Source organism: Podarcis melisellensis (genome assembly GCF_964234715.1).
Source record: "Podarcis melisellensis genome assembly, chromosome: 6".
In the NCBI taxonomy this organism is placed as follows: domain Eukaryota; kingdom Metazoa; phylum Chordata; class Lepidosauria; order Squamata; family Lacertidae; genus Podarcis; species Podarcis melisellensis.
In genome coordinates, this window is record NC_138538.1 from 54,562,389 (window position 1) to 54,576,614 (window position 14,226).

Consider the following 14,226-nt stretch of genomic DNA (forward strand, 5'->3'; position numbering starts at 1 on the left):
TCCCATGTTCAGTGCACTGATCCTTTTCGTATGTTTGTGCTTTGTATGGTTATATATTTAAAAGAAAAAAAAAGGTCATGCTCTTCCCTGAGTACTAGAAACAGTTACTCGCTATGCATAATCTAGTTGATAGTTAAATTTGCTATTGCTTTTCTTGTCTTGTTATATACAATTTTTTCAATACCAGTTTAGTCTTAATGGTAATAAAACGTTATGGTTCTTTATAACTTGTGCTTATTTTGTGCATTCCCCCCCCCCTCCCCGCCCCATGCTTATACCCACTAACTGCATGTAAACCACATACTGGTTTTATTTCATTTATTTATTTTCCACACTGAAGCAGCAAACATTTTGTAGTACAAGAATAATTCAACAGCAAAGGCTGTGCATCCTAAATGTCATCAGTTCATTTACATTTTGAAATGATTTTAAATTTCAAACAAAACAAAACAAAAAAAACAGAAAATGCCCTCATTCAATGTTTGGGGAAAACCTTTCTACACCATCTGCTGTGAATGAGCGCAGTTTGCTGGGAAAGTTTTGATGCAATTTCTAAGCATTAGTGGGGAAGGCATGTCAGAATCTTTTCTCTACAATGTGTTTTACTATCTGAAATTTAAAATAAAAAAATCTTTCTTAGGACCAGGCAGTTGTATATTTTAGTTATAATGTATTACTTCATGTTTAACTTGCTAGTTTAGATCATTTCTGAGGGAAAGTATTGTAAATGTTTTTTTTCATAACCTTGTTGTGTTTGAATTATTTGTATTTAAATTGTCCAGACAATAAATGAAAGTGTGTAGAATGGCTATGGACTTGCCATATTTTTAAAAGTGTTCAGCTGTTTTCATAACCACAGCTTCATCCATATATCTTAATAGTTTTTAATCCTGTAGATCCCATTTTTAAAATTCTGGTTTCATCTTTCCAGCCCTTATAACTTTTCCATGCATGCAGTTAACAATGCACTTACTAGGGGTTTATGCAGGCACTAAGATTTGCCTTGAATCTGTCTGTTTCTGTACTTGCTCTGCTTCAATCTGTGTTTTGAGTCCCAAACCATTCTGTATAAAACAAAGTTGTGTGTTTTCCCATTAACTGTAATGCAAGAATCTAAAAACATTTAAACAAATTTACCATTTTTTAAAAAAAAAGTGAATGAAATTTACAGGTACAGGGAAGTCTCTCAAGAGTGGCCTTAGCCTCCCAAATTGTAGACAAATAGTTCCAGGGATGTTTTTAAAAGAGAGCCGGTTTCCTACATAATGCCCAAGTCTCTCTTCCTCATCTAGAATGTATACATTTTTGTCTCATAATTATAAGCTGCCAACCAAAACCAGATTCTCTTTGGGATAAGGTGGAACAGTGTCAGTTCCTCAGGAGCTGTGATGATGTAGCTGGTAGGTCTTTATTGTCTGAGTGATGCTTGTCTGCAAAGGGCGGGTCATAACCATAGAAGCCCTAGCAGTGAAAGGCATTTCTCATGGCTTTTGTTAAAGATTAACTATATTGCTAGTGCAGAATAGAAAAATAGTACTTCCTACTTAGTAATCACAGTTTTGGAGAGAGTGCCGCTGAATGATCCAGTCAGAAGAAACAAATATACCGTGTGGCAGCTGGAAAATAAAATGTGGGAGGGACAACAGTGAAAATGGAATCATAGCAGCCAAATCTTGTTCCTAACCTTTAAGTGTTTGTAGGGATCAGAGAGTATCCCTGATCCACTTGGGCCTCTTGAATGGATTCTTCCCCACCTCACTGGTTTTCCTGCAATTCTCTCTTTTAATCAAAGCTGAACAGAATACGGGCTGAGCCCTTGATGATTATTACCTCCTTTGTATATATCCTGGCAATGAGAAACCACAACATAAATCTGATAACTGACTGACTGACTAACTAACTAGGAACAACAACTTGGGAGTCGTAGTGGATAGCTCAATGAAGATGTTGCTGATAACAATTTCACAGGATTTAGTAAACCTGGTGATTTGAATGGCATCAGAGAACTCACTTAAGTGATCAACCAACCTATAATCGCAGCACCTTAAATTGCCTGGAATTAGAATTTCAAGAGTGAATCAGTCTTTAAGCTTACTGAAAGAATCAAAATAAAATAAAAAAATTCCTTCCAGTAGCACCTTAGAGACCAACTAAGTTTGTTATTGGTATGAGCTTTTGTGTGTATGCACACTCAATTCAGATAGAATCAAGAAAGAATTCTTCAGAAAGAATCAAGAGCACTTGGTAACTTTTTGACTCACCTGCCTTGTATCCTTGGTTAAGTGGTCATACACACAAGATGCATTGGCTCTAGTATGCAGAAACTGGTAAAGGGATCTAGAAAACAAACAAGCCAAAGCAGGTTGAATCTGGAACGCCAGAACACCTGGAACTCCTGTTTCAAATGATGTAGTCATCTTAACCGTCCAGTGATAATCTCTAACCTGTGTAAAGAAGCAATGAATCACTTCAAATAGCATGAAATAGTTTAAATGACCAGTTGGCCATCCATTTTGAATCCCCGAGTGTTATTTTGTAAGCATCGAGTCCAGAGAGAAGTCGCTCTGTTCAGCATCTCTGCTACAGTACTGTCTTCAGCAACCTTTGTTTGCTTCTAATGCGCATAAATAATTGGACGCTGTGGCTGCATGAAATCAGTTCATTTCCCTCATACTTCTAAACCCTACTGGAACTTGCATAGCAGTAGTGTCTGCTGAATTATGATCCTCTAAGTTGCCCTAGATTTCAGCACTTTCCCATGGATACCTTTAAAGCAGAGATGAGGAACCTGTGGCCCTCAAAGTATGCTTGGACTCCCACTTTTATCAGCTGACCAACTGTCGGGGGCGACTGAAGTTGGAGTCTAGCAACATGGAGTATCACAGGTTCCCCTTCTCTGCTTTAAAGAGTAGCACAATATTTTGACATTCATTTGCAGTTTAAACAGATTTCTCCACTTTGTTTATAGCCCGGACAGCCTCCTAGAGGTTTATATGAATCTCATAAATACAAAAATTTGCTCCACATTTATCTTTTCTTCAGGTTCTGTTGCTAATTGGAAATACATAAAACTGCAGCACTGCTCTTCATGTCCAAGCTTTGGAATAATACATCAGCTATCTGCTTGATGGTGTGCAGTTCTACAGGACTTTTACTAATAACAAATATTTCTTTTTTGCAAGAGATTAACAATGGTGACAATAATTAGTTTCATGCTGTGGGATGAGTTTTTGCAGCTTACGGCCGCCTTAAATAAATTTGAGTATTCATTTTAACATTGCAAGATCATCAAGTTTATTTATGTGTGCATTGTAGATCACTGATCAAATGATGATTGTGGATTATGTGTGGAAGGAGGTTGCTTGTATTCCAGGGAAAGTGGAATATAGAAACTCTTTATCCATGTATTTTATGGGTTCGAATTAGTGGAAACATGTCCACCAGAGGTTGGGTTCTGCAATGTTGTCCCCAAATGTTGATCTTTTTTCCTTATGAAGAAGACATAATTGTGTGCCCTCTGGACTATGACTACTGGAATCCCCAATTCTAGTCAGCTTTCTCTCATTCTCCAATCTTTTAAAAAAAGAATTGCTGCAATAGTTGCTCAGAGACATAGATACCTTTCACTGAAAACAACCTCCTGAGGGGACATCAAATCTAGCTAGTCTCATGAAAACTCACTGTTTTCTGTTGACCCTCAGTGTCTAGAAGTTTCCAGCATTAGATATAGAAATGTGACAGAGAACAGGTACCCATCGCTATTCTCTTTTACTTCCCAACCTTGCTTAACTTCCAGTCTAATCAGTGCTGCTTGGTGGTCCCAGTTTCCATTGCATCGGAACAGATCTAGGTATTGCTCTCTGATGACTACTATGACTGAGCTGTCAAGAATTCATGTAGGCAGACTCCTTTGTGATAACTAGCCTACTCTAGACTTCCCCTCCGCTGGATTTCTGTTGATACCTGCTCGTGTCACAGCCTGGAGCTGACACTTTCCTTAGGTAAGGAGACTGATTTTAATTGTGATGATGCATAGGTATGTTCATAGTTCAATAACAACATCTGCATGACCACAGAGCTCTAGAAAATGGATACTGTTAACTTGTCAGATATTTCATCCTGACACTTGTATTTGATACACAGCTTCAGTTGCACTACCAGAAAAAAATAGTTTGGATATGGGCATCCTTCCAACAACTTCTGCAGTGAATATAAGAGTACTTCACATCCACCAGTTTTTCTGCAATCAGCTCTTCCCTGCCTTCATTCAGTGCTTCCTGCCTACCCGTTTCATCTGATGGCCCTGATGTCAGTATTTGGTGCTTTATTTCTGACATAAAGTGCTACATTTATAATAAATATTTGCAGTAATGTGAGTGCCTATAATTTACTTCAGCTATTAGAGCAGGATTGTCCAAAATGTATATTTAATATGAAGCTCTGCACCCAGGGGTGTGTGTGTGTATTTCCCAAGAATGGTTAGCCAAGATTACTATAGTCACATCTTGAGCATGAGGATATCTTGCTAATGTTTAAGGATGAGAGATTGGAATGGGTGATGAAAACTAAATCCTGCTACTTTTTCATGTTCCTAAACTTTTTCTGAGATTCGGCATTTGTCACTATTGTAGGCAATACATTTGGCTAGATGAGTTGCCTGTTTGCCTAATAGTATGATGGTGCTTTAACCATGTATTTGGTATTGACCGTTTCCAAACATTTTCAAGCACACTTAAGTTCTCTGTAAAAAGCAAGAAGTTATCTTTTTACATTTTCATTTCTTATTTCAAAGAACTCTGTAGGATATGGAAGCTTGTGGAAAACAAGCATTCTGAGAGCTCCATTGTACTGCGTATAATTGAACACTGATTGATTTCCTTAGCAACCTTCTGCATAGCAACATCTGGAAAAACTAATACTCCAGCCAAAAATATGACACTTATTTACAAGTGAATTTCAAATTTACAACAGCAGTAGCATTTCAGTCTAGAAGACATGGCTGCATTTACTGACTAATTAAAGGAAATACTCGAAACACCAAATCTTGTGTTGTGTATATCCTTAAAACCCACAAGCATGAATTAGCTTTTAACAAATAATACAATTCTGATTTTAAGTCTCAGTATGAAGCACTTAATTAATTTTGTAGGATAAGGAATCTGTCGCAAATATACAGCACTTCACCCACTCAACACCATCTGCTGTGGAGAATTAAATGTACAACTCGCAAATGAAATCCTACAGAGCTGGTGCAAAAAGGTCTTTGCTTGAATTTAAACAAGGCTGTGGAAACCAGCAAACACATTGCAAAAGATCATGAAAACAACAACAAATGTGTCCATCAGTGAGTCATTCTCACAGTGGTTTTTCATATACTGGTTCTGTTGCAAGAACATTTGCACTTGATGCTAATTTTCCATATGCAAAATTCTTGCTTCAGCTTCTGATTGTACTGCCTTGCTTTTGCCAAAGCTTTCAAACATATTAAGTCTATGATTAGCCCAGCAATGTAAGCAAGAGTTAAGAAAGTAATAAAGTTATTTACCATAAAACCAAGTTGTCATTTTTAAACCATTCTTCTGAGTGTTACCTGGGTATTATTTCATTTCCGTACCTGTGCCTATTAGATCAATTTAAGCTGGATTAGACATTATCAATGAAACATCTTGTCAAATTTCAAAGTTGAGATTGTCCATTTGAAAATTTGGCAGATGTGGAAATTGTAAATCCTGTCTCACAAATCTGTTCAGAGTTCTTCAATAGTGTCAGCAAGCAGACGTGATCCAGCTGGCATAGTACACTAGGACTTTCAAAAAGCTTTCGACTAGATACCTCCCCAAAGACTCCCAAGTAAGTTAAGGAATAAGAGGAGAGGTCATCTTGTGGATCAGGAACCGGTTAAGTAAACAGGAAGCAGAGAATAGGAATGAATGGACAATTCTCCTAACAGGGATGTAGAAAGGGGATTCTTCCAAGGTAAGTATTAAGACCTGTGATTTTTAACTTTTTTCATAAAATGTTCAGGGTGCCTTAAACAAGAGTTTGTGAAGAGCTCCAAAGGGGCTTCTCCAAACTGGGCAGTAAAATGGCAAGTGCAATTAAATGTAATCTTAATTTGACATCTACATTCATGGGGTCTGAACTGGTGGTGACTGACTAGGAACAACAACTTGGAGTTGTAGTGGATAGCTCGATGAAGATGTTGCCCCATGTGTGGCAGCTGTGGAAAAGCAAAATTCTGTGCTAGGGACCATTAGGAAAAGAGTTGAAAATAAGGCCGCCAATATAGTGCTATTATGCAAATCTATGGTGTGACTGCATTTGGAATACTATATGAACAGTTCTCATCACCTCACCTCAAAAAGCATATTGTAGGGTTGGAAAGGGGTCAGAAAAGGGCTGCCAGAATGCTCATTGGGACCAGTGGCGGAGCATATCTAAATAGTGCCTGGGTTGGGAGGAGGAGCTTGCTGTGGCACCTGTGCAGGAGTGCCCCAGTCCAGGAGAGTGGGTGGCAGCCGCTCTCCGCCCACAGGGAAGGAGGAGCCTCAGCCGGGCACGCCACAGCCACAACCTGGAGTTGCAGCCAGGCACGGCAGCTGGGCATGCCAGGCATGGAAGGACACGCAGAGGGTGATCTTCACCCTCCGTGCTCTCCAGCCCCCGCTGCCAGCAGGGTGCGAGGGGGTCTCAAGGGTGTGCCTGGTTCATGCCCCCCCCCCCAGATTTTGCACCTGGGGCCACAGCCCCCATGGCCCATCCCACACTATGCCACTAAATGGGACTGTTAGCAGCCTTTAGAGCTTTTAAGTTCAGAGAAAATGCAAGTAAGAGATGGTAAAAGTATAAATTATATATGGTATAGGGAAAGCAGATGGAGAGAATGCTTGTCTCCATCTGTTACAACACTAGAATGAAGCTGAATGTTGGGAGACTGTACAGGCAAAAGAAAGTACTTCCACACAATGCGTAGTTAAACTAGGGGCATGATGGTCACCAACTTGGATGGCTTTACAAGAGGATTAGACAAATGGATGGAGCATAGTGCTACCAATGGCTACTAACCCTGATTCCACAGTAGAAGGCAGGGTGCTTCTGAATACACCCACTCCATTTTCTGTTCCTTCCAAACAGTCTGCATTCTTTGCCCATTTGGTATGATCAGTCCAGTTTGCACTATTTGGTGGAATTCCCTCCTAGATCTGCAGGTCTGGAAACATTGTGGTCTCCCCAGGCCTGCTTGTTTCCTATTTTGCATGGAGAGTACCATTTTGGCTGCATAAGTACAGGTAATAGGAGAAATATGGGTATTGCTGCTGAGACTGCCCTTGGATGGGCTCAGTTTGCAAGGGGAAATTGCCCTCAACCTGCCTCCAATACTTTCCTCCCCCCCCCCCGCCCTGCCTTGCCAAGGTCGGATTAACAGCAATAGTGGGGGAGGGCAATTTAGTTCTTGCAGGTAGGGTGTGTTATTTTAAAGGGTGGGACCTTTTTTTTGCAAATTTCAGTGAGGCGGTCTTCAAAATATGTTTCTGGGTGTGATGAAGTCACATTTGCTATTTTTGTGATTGGACATTTATCTTGGTAAGTCTACATTGGATAAAAAAGCACATAAACTGCTTTGAGACAAGCAAAGAAGTTTAATTTTACCTTATGAAAACCTCAGGTAATGCTGAACAATAACAACAAATATTAATATATATAACAGCAATTACCTGGAAATCATTTTTAATGATTTCTATGCAATTTTACAAGCAAAAGTAAATTATATCAACTTAACCAATATATGTTTCGGATTCCCAAATCATGTTACAACTTTTTAGCAGTCCTCATTTTCGGAATTTGAAAAGTTAAAAAATCCAACACACCCTTAAGCGGGGGCTCTTGTAACTCCATTCTACTGATCTCATGACTTGAAACTGCTTTAATTAACTGTTTTGATTATTATACTGTTTTAATGGAATTGTTTGTTGTACGTTTTAATTGTGGATGTTTATTTTAAAGCATCTCTGACCCACAGGCTTAATTGGTCCTGTCAGACAATTTTGGCCCAGCCACACTTAATTGCCCGTATGGGGAAGCATAAAAGTGCCACTTGGCTGGGTTTGCAGGCACCACCAATCAGCTGTTCGGTGGTACCTGAAATGCCTCCTGCTCAGCAAGAGTTGGCTGATCATTGGAGATGACCTTGGTCTAGGAACATTTGCACAGGTATCAAAAAAGTGTCTTCATTGTATTCCTAAGGCCAAGACAAGTTATATGAATAATGGTGATAGGAAGGCATGGTGTAGTTCAGCCTTTGCCAATCTGGTGCCCTCCTGATGTTTTGGACTACAACTCCCATCATCCCTAGCAACACGTGCCTTGCTTGCTCTGTTGGTCACTCATTTGCCTCCTCTGGTCCAGAACGCAAGCAGCCATGTTGTAAAGGATCAGCACCCTGGACAGGGTTCTTGTGCTGGCCCTCAGTCAGGAACCTGGGTCTCAACCTGTGCCCAACCACACCAGCCCATGGCACTGCACCATGGACTGCTCATAAATGTTAATAAAGATACACTAACCTCTGCTGAGTTCACATTCTGTTTCAGTAATGTAAGCATTGATGTAAATAATACTGGATGTGTTGCAACATCTTACAGTTGTATGGTTACTACTCTGCTGATTTTAAACTAGTTTGAAAGATTCTTTTGCCCCCCTAGACAGTCTTTACTGCAGCTCTCCCTCAGAGCTAGTCAATGGGAATTTTAAATATTTGCCAACGTTTTAATGAATTCTCATTTTCAGTGGTCCTCCTGAGAGAGAGAAGAACCATAGATTATCCCAAGTGTTTTGAGTTTCCACCCCTCACCCCCTGGGCATTCAAATGAATGTGGTTGCAACAAGCATAAGTTTGAGCTTGCAAAACTGTTCCTTTTCATTATTAGAAATAAAATGTTCTTGTGCTATATATTAAACTGCATTTATATGCAGATGCAAATTCTTTCAGCGTAATTAAAAGCACAGGAGAGGCAGGACTTTTCATAACGAAAATGTTGACAGATTCCTTCAAATATTGTAGAGGGATTTCTGCTGCTCTTTTGACCAGATAAACCAAACAGGTAATTCAATGTGATGTGCCAGCCATGAACTTGCTCCATTTAGTTTTAGGCGCTTAGGGAAGTTAAATATAAAACAGTGCAAAACTACACTGGCTTCAGGGCTCTATGGTTACACAAGCACTGGGGGTGAAGCTTTTAAGTTTAGCTTTTATTTTTCTCAAGGGCAATTGTTTCCCAAGTGAGATAGGCTTCCTCGAAGAAATGCAACTCCTTACTCTGCCTGTTTGGACCAGAAAACAGTGGAACTGTAAGTCAATGCATTTCAGAGCTAAACCTTAATCACTGCTTGCCAATAGTGGTAGCCAACAGTCCCAAAGATGACAGAGAGACAGGGAACAGCAGGCCTGCTTTTCTTCATCCTTTCTGTTTTGATCTTGTTGTCCCCTGACTGCGAAAAAAGGTGAATATTTCCAGCAATCCACCTTCATTTTAGTTTTCTATGCATGCCACACCTCATTTTTAGCCACAGCATAGCAAACCAAATGAATTAAAATAACCACTATCATAAAATTCTTAGAGCAACACAGAGACAACTGCTGTGCTCCCCAGACACAAACATGAAAACATCCAGCCAGACTAGTAGCCTCCACAGTGCAATAGGCAAGGCTACAAGCTCAGAACAATTAAAATTTCTGGTGGAGCCTAAGAGTTCTATTCTCCACATTTTTAAGAAGGTTGCTGTAAAAACACCTGCTTTAGAAACATTTGTCTTCTGCGAAGACACTTCCATTAGAACTGGTTTAGTTATTTTGATTCTGTTATCATCCCTGAACATGCCTTTTAGACTGGTTAAAGAACATAGGATTCTGTCTCGAATATTCCTAGACTTTGCCATGTGCTTATGGGGGAGCTTTTACTTTTGCTTTTCTGCATTTGAGATAAATGATGGGAAGTGTCCACATACACCACAAACTGAAGCATGGATGGGGGAGAGAGCCTAAACAACAACAGTGGTGAGCAGTCCAGAGCTGACAACATGGACAGAGTCTGTAGCATTTTTAACTCTAAAGGGAAGTTTTCCTTCTGCACATATGTTTTCCCTCTGCACATAATTGTTGCATTATAGGAAAGCATTGCATCTCTTTCTACACATAACTGTGGCCTTATGGGAAGTCTTGCTATGGGAAGCATTGCTTCTTTTCTCTTGCATTCTGGGAACTCTCGCTCATGATCTTTTCTCTGTTTCTGCACACACTGTACGAACCTGTTCCAAACACCAAGACATTCTTTCCTTTGCTCAATTCATCTTAAGTTCATGTTGACCTGTTCTCCATGCATAGCCGAGCACATCTATAGAACTTGATTGTTGTATTCTTTCATGTTATGATCAATCATTAGTAATCGTCTGTGTTATATTAATCTTTAGTTATAATTAATTAGGAGGTTTCATACTTGCCTAGTCCCAACCTCGTTTCCCAGCCTTTAATCTACCAGTGATTAATGTTCACATGTAATTCCCACCCCTCACATGTAATTCCCACCTTGCATTTGCATTAACCAATAGGCAATGAGTTTCTTTGTGTTTGTATCAACCAATCAGCCACAACCACACCTGTGGCAATGCTTGTAATATTCAATAAAAGAGAGTTCCTGGGACTTCCCCGGCAGACGCCTCTCACATGACACCTACTACTCGTCTCCCGTGCTTTTCATTCCTACATAACTCAACTAATTTCTTTAAAAGGAAAAAAAAAACTTAATTCCCAACATACCAAAAAATTAATAAATCTGAAGCTACCCCAAATCAAACATGTTAATTAAAACTGAGTTTAACAGCATGCCTAAACTGAAATGCTTTACAAATAGCAGGCAATAACTTTCATAGATCTCAGCAGGTAATCTGTTTTGCATAGTGGTGGAACAATAGAGAAGTCCATATCTCAAGTCCCTGCCAACCTGCCCCTTTTTATTTGCTGCCCTCTTCCCATATTTTAAAGGTTAGGTGACCGAAGTAACATTGAGGAATGGCCAGATGGAAAAGGGCAATCCCTAGGGTACATGGGACTCAGATTGTTTAAAGTTGACATGGGGAACCTTTGGCCCACCAGATGTCACTGAAATACAGCTCTCCCCTGATTGATGTTGGCCATGCTTGCTGAGACTGATGGGAGTTGTAGTTCAACAGCATTTGGAGGGCCCAAGTGTCCAACACCTTGTTTAAAGCTGTTTAAGAGAAACTTTCGGCAGTGACTACTATTAAAGGAGTGGGAGAAACAGCTTTGTGAGGTAGTAAGCTCTCAGATGAAGATATTCAAGCAACAGATGATCTCCCAATATCTCTCCTAACTATAATACTATGAATAACCAGAATTGGCAACAGAGGTGGCCAGGGTCACTGTTTTCAAATTGTGTGGATATGACGATGCGTTCCTGCTCCTATCAGGAGGAGAGGCAGATAGCCCACACAGACTGAATCTATGGGCCGGACACCAGTGCCTGTGTGTCATGTGGTTTGGCTTGGGCATGTCAGCAATCTTTTCTTTAGGGGGGAAATTGCAATCAGATCCAGGAAGGGTTGAAGCCGAATGGTAAAGTACATGGGTTTTTCCCCCCTGCCCTGAGTTCCAGTTTCAGTAGCCTAAGACTTTATACAATTTCCACAATCTCTGGTAGGAAGGCTGGGAAAGACCCCTGCTTGAGACCTTGGAGAGCTTCTGCCAATCCAAGCAGACGGTATGGAACAATAATAGAGCAGGCAAGAAGGAACAATAATAGGTATTTATGTGGCATGCAGTTAGACGGCCTCTCACTGTTCTAAGAGTTTCGTAGACATTTTGAGACTTGCTTACGGTTGTCTGGAATTGTTTCTTCTTCATTGCTCTTGATGACCGGAGTAACATTGGGGAATGGCCACCAAGTATTCTAGCACAAAAGGCACAGTCACAGTGACAGTCCGGCAGCTTATGAAATGCTAAAAATGCCCCAGAAAAACAGTGAAGTATGAATTCTATGGTTTTCTCATTCCCCACCCCTTTAAGCTCTGAAGGAGAGAATTACTATCTTCTGAGATGGATAGCATCATTAATCAGAATCAGACAGTTCAGTTTCTTGCACAATGCCAAATCATCCTGGACTTATATTTGCTCTGACTGCACAGGAAATAAATATAGTTAAGCAACTGTTTGATTAGGAATGCGGACAGAAGAGGGGGTGGAAAAATATTAAAGGGGAAATTTTTGAGGTATAAACAGAATTCCAGCAAAAGATTACTTCTCTAACATTATTATAAATAAGATTATGGGGGTTATGCATGTGTATGTATGTATGTGTATGTTTTTATGAGCTTAGCAAAAGGACATCATAAAATAAAATGAAATTATGTGTTTCAAAAATTTTAGATGCTAATACAAGTTGTAGCCAGTTTGAAAGTATGTATGGAAATATGGTTTAATTTATTAAATATCCCAAGACAGGCATATGGGACGCGGGTGGCACTGTGGGTAAAACCTCAGCGCCTAGGACTTGCCGATCGCATGGTCGGTGGTTTGAATCCCCACGGCGGGGTGCGCTCCCGTCGTTCAGTCCCAGCGCCTGCCAACCTAGCAGTTCGAAAGCATGTCAAAGTGCAAGTAGATAAATAGGTACCGCTTACCAGCGGGAAGGTAAACGGTGTTCCGTGTGCTGCGCTGGCTCGCCAGATGCAGCTTGTCACGCTGGCCACGTGACCCGGAAGTGTCTGCAGACAGCGCTGGCTCCCGGCCTATAGAGTGAGATGAGCGCACAACCCTAGAGTCTGGCAAGACTGGCCCGTATGGGCAGGGGTACCTTTACCTTTTTAAGACAGGCATAATTCTAAACACTTCATGATCTCACCTGTTTTGGTTTCAAAAAATGAATGGTGTGGGTGACTATTTAAGACAGCTTCAAAATAAATGCAAAGCAGCAATAAACAGAACACCTCACAAAAATAGTAAGCAAATGCATAAACCTTTTTCCATGTAGGATTAACTAATGCTTCTCTATTCCTCCTATACTCTTAACATCATCTGTGTTCTCTGGCTTATATATGGGATTTAAATTGCATATTGTAAACTGCCTTGAGTGGAAATAGGAGGTGCAATTTAAAAAACTCAATAAATGTGTACTGTGTTTTCTCACTAGGTTCTTAAAGAAAGTCTTAGACCTAGTTTTCAACTCAACAGCCTTCTGTCCTTCCACTCTGGTCAAAAATATCTGCTAAGGGCTCATCCACACTTCCTCTTGTCCCACTGCTTCCGCCCAGGGAAAACTGCTCTTTAACACTCAATAGGAGCAAACAGTAATACAGGTTTTTTCCAGATTCACATTTGCTCCAATTTAGCACTAAAGAGTGGGTTCTCCATGGCAAAGGAGCAGGCAAGGGAAAAACCACTCAGACCTGTGCCTAGAAACTGTGGGTCAAGCAGAAAACCACTTGGACCCATGCTTTCTAGGCATGGGACAAGTATTGATGAGTTCTTACTCTAAGTTGGCCTCTATGCAGGGCCATTGTGCTGATTTAGCTAGTGCTGAGAGATTGGAGCTGTTGAAATAGTACTAGCTCTCCAGCACCATTATGAAGAAGAATAGTATCCATCTCAAACTAAGCCACTTAAGCAAATGAAGATTGACATCAACAAGTCCATTGCCCTAGAATAATCGCAGAGCCTCTTCACATATTCAAAAGTTAGCAGGTTCACTGTGTGAACTATCTTGTAACACATGAGAAGATTTCTTGCTGCTTTTCCTCCATGTTTACGCAATGTGTGCACACTACACAGGACTGCAGTGGAACTCATGCAGGTACACACGATATACAATTGGAAAAAGAAAAATATGTTTACTAGATCACACATTACAGGATGCATGCATAGCACAAGTGATAGAACCAAAGTATCAAATGTGAAGAGCTTTTGCAGGATTATTTCTGGGGGAAGGCTGGCAGTGTTTCTCACACGGGTCCCCAGCTGTTGTTGGACATCATCCCTGCCACTGGTCCTGCTAGCTAGGGATGGTGGGGGTTGTAGGGCAATGGCAACTGGGGACCCACGTTCAAGAAGCACTGTGAGACATGAAACCTAAGCCTATATGGGACAACATAATCTTATGGGCATTCATAGAATCATAGATTTGTAGAGTTGGAAGGGGCCACAAGGATTATAATCCAATC

General features: G+C 40.5%; 1 long non-coding RNA gene across 4 annotated transcripts in view; it reads right to left on the bottom strand.

The window, feature by feature from the left end:
• Positions 1-355: 355 nt before the first annotated feature.
• LOC309371423 overlaps positions 356-14,226 on the bottom strand; it is a 90,892-nt gene continuing 77,021 nt past the window's right edge. For all 4 annotated transcript variants that reach the window (XR_014169094.1, XR_014169095.1, XR_014169096.1 and 1 more), the window contains 2 exons: positions 2,262-2,444; positions 356-1,616 (listed from right to left, as the gene is read on the bottom strand). This is a non-coding gene — a long non-coding RNA (uncharacterized lncRNA). The remainder of the gene's footprint in view (positions 1,617-2,261; positions 2,445-14,226) is intronic.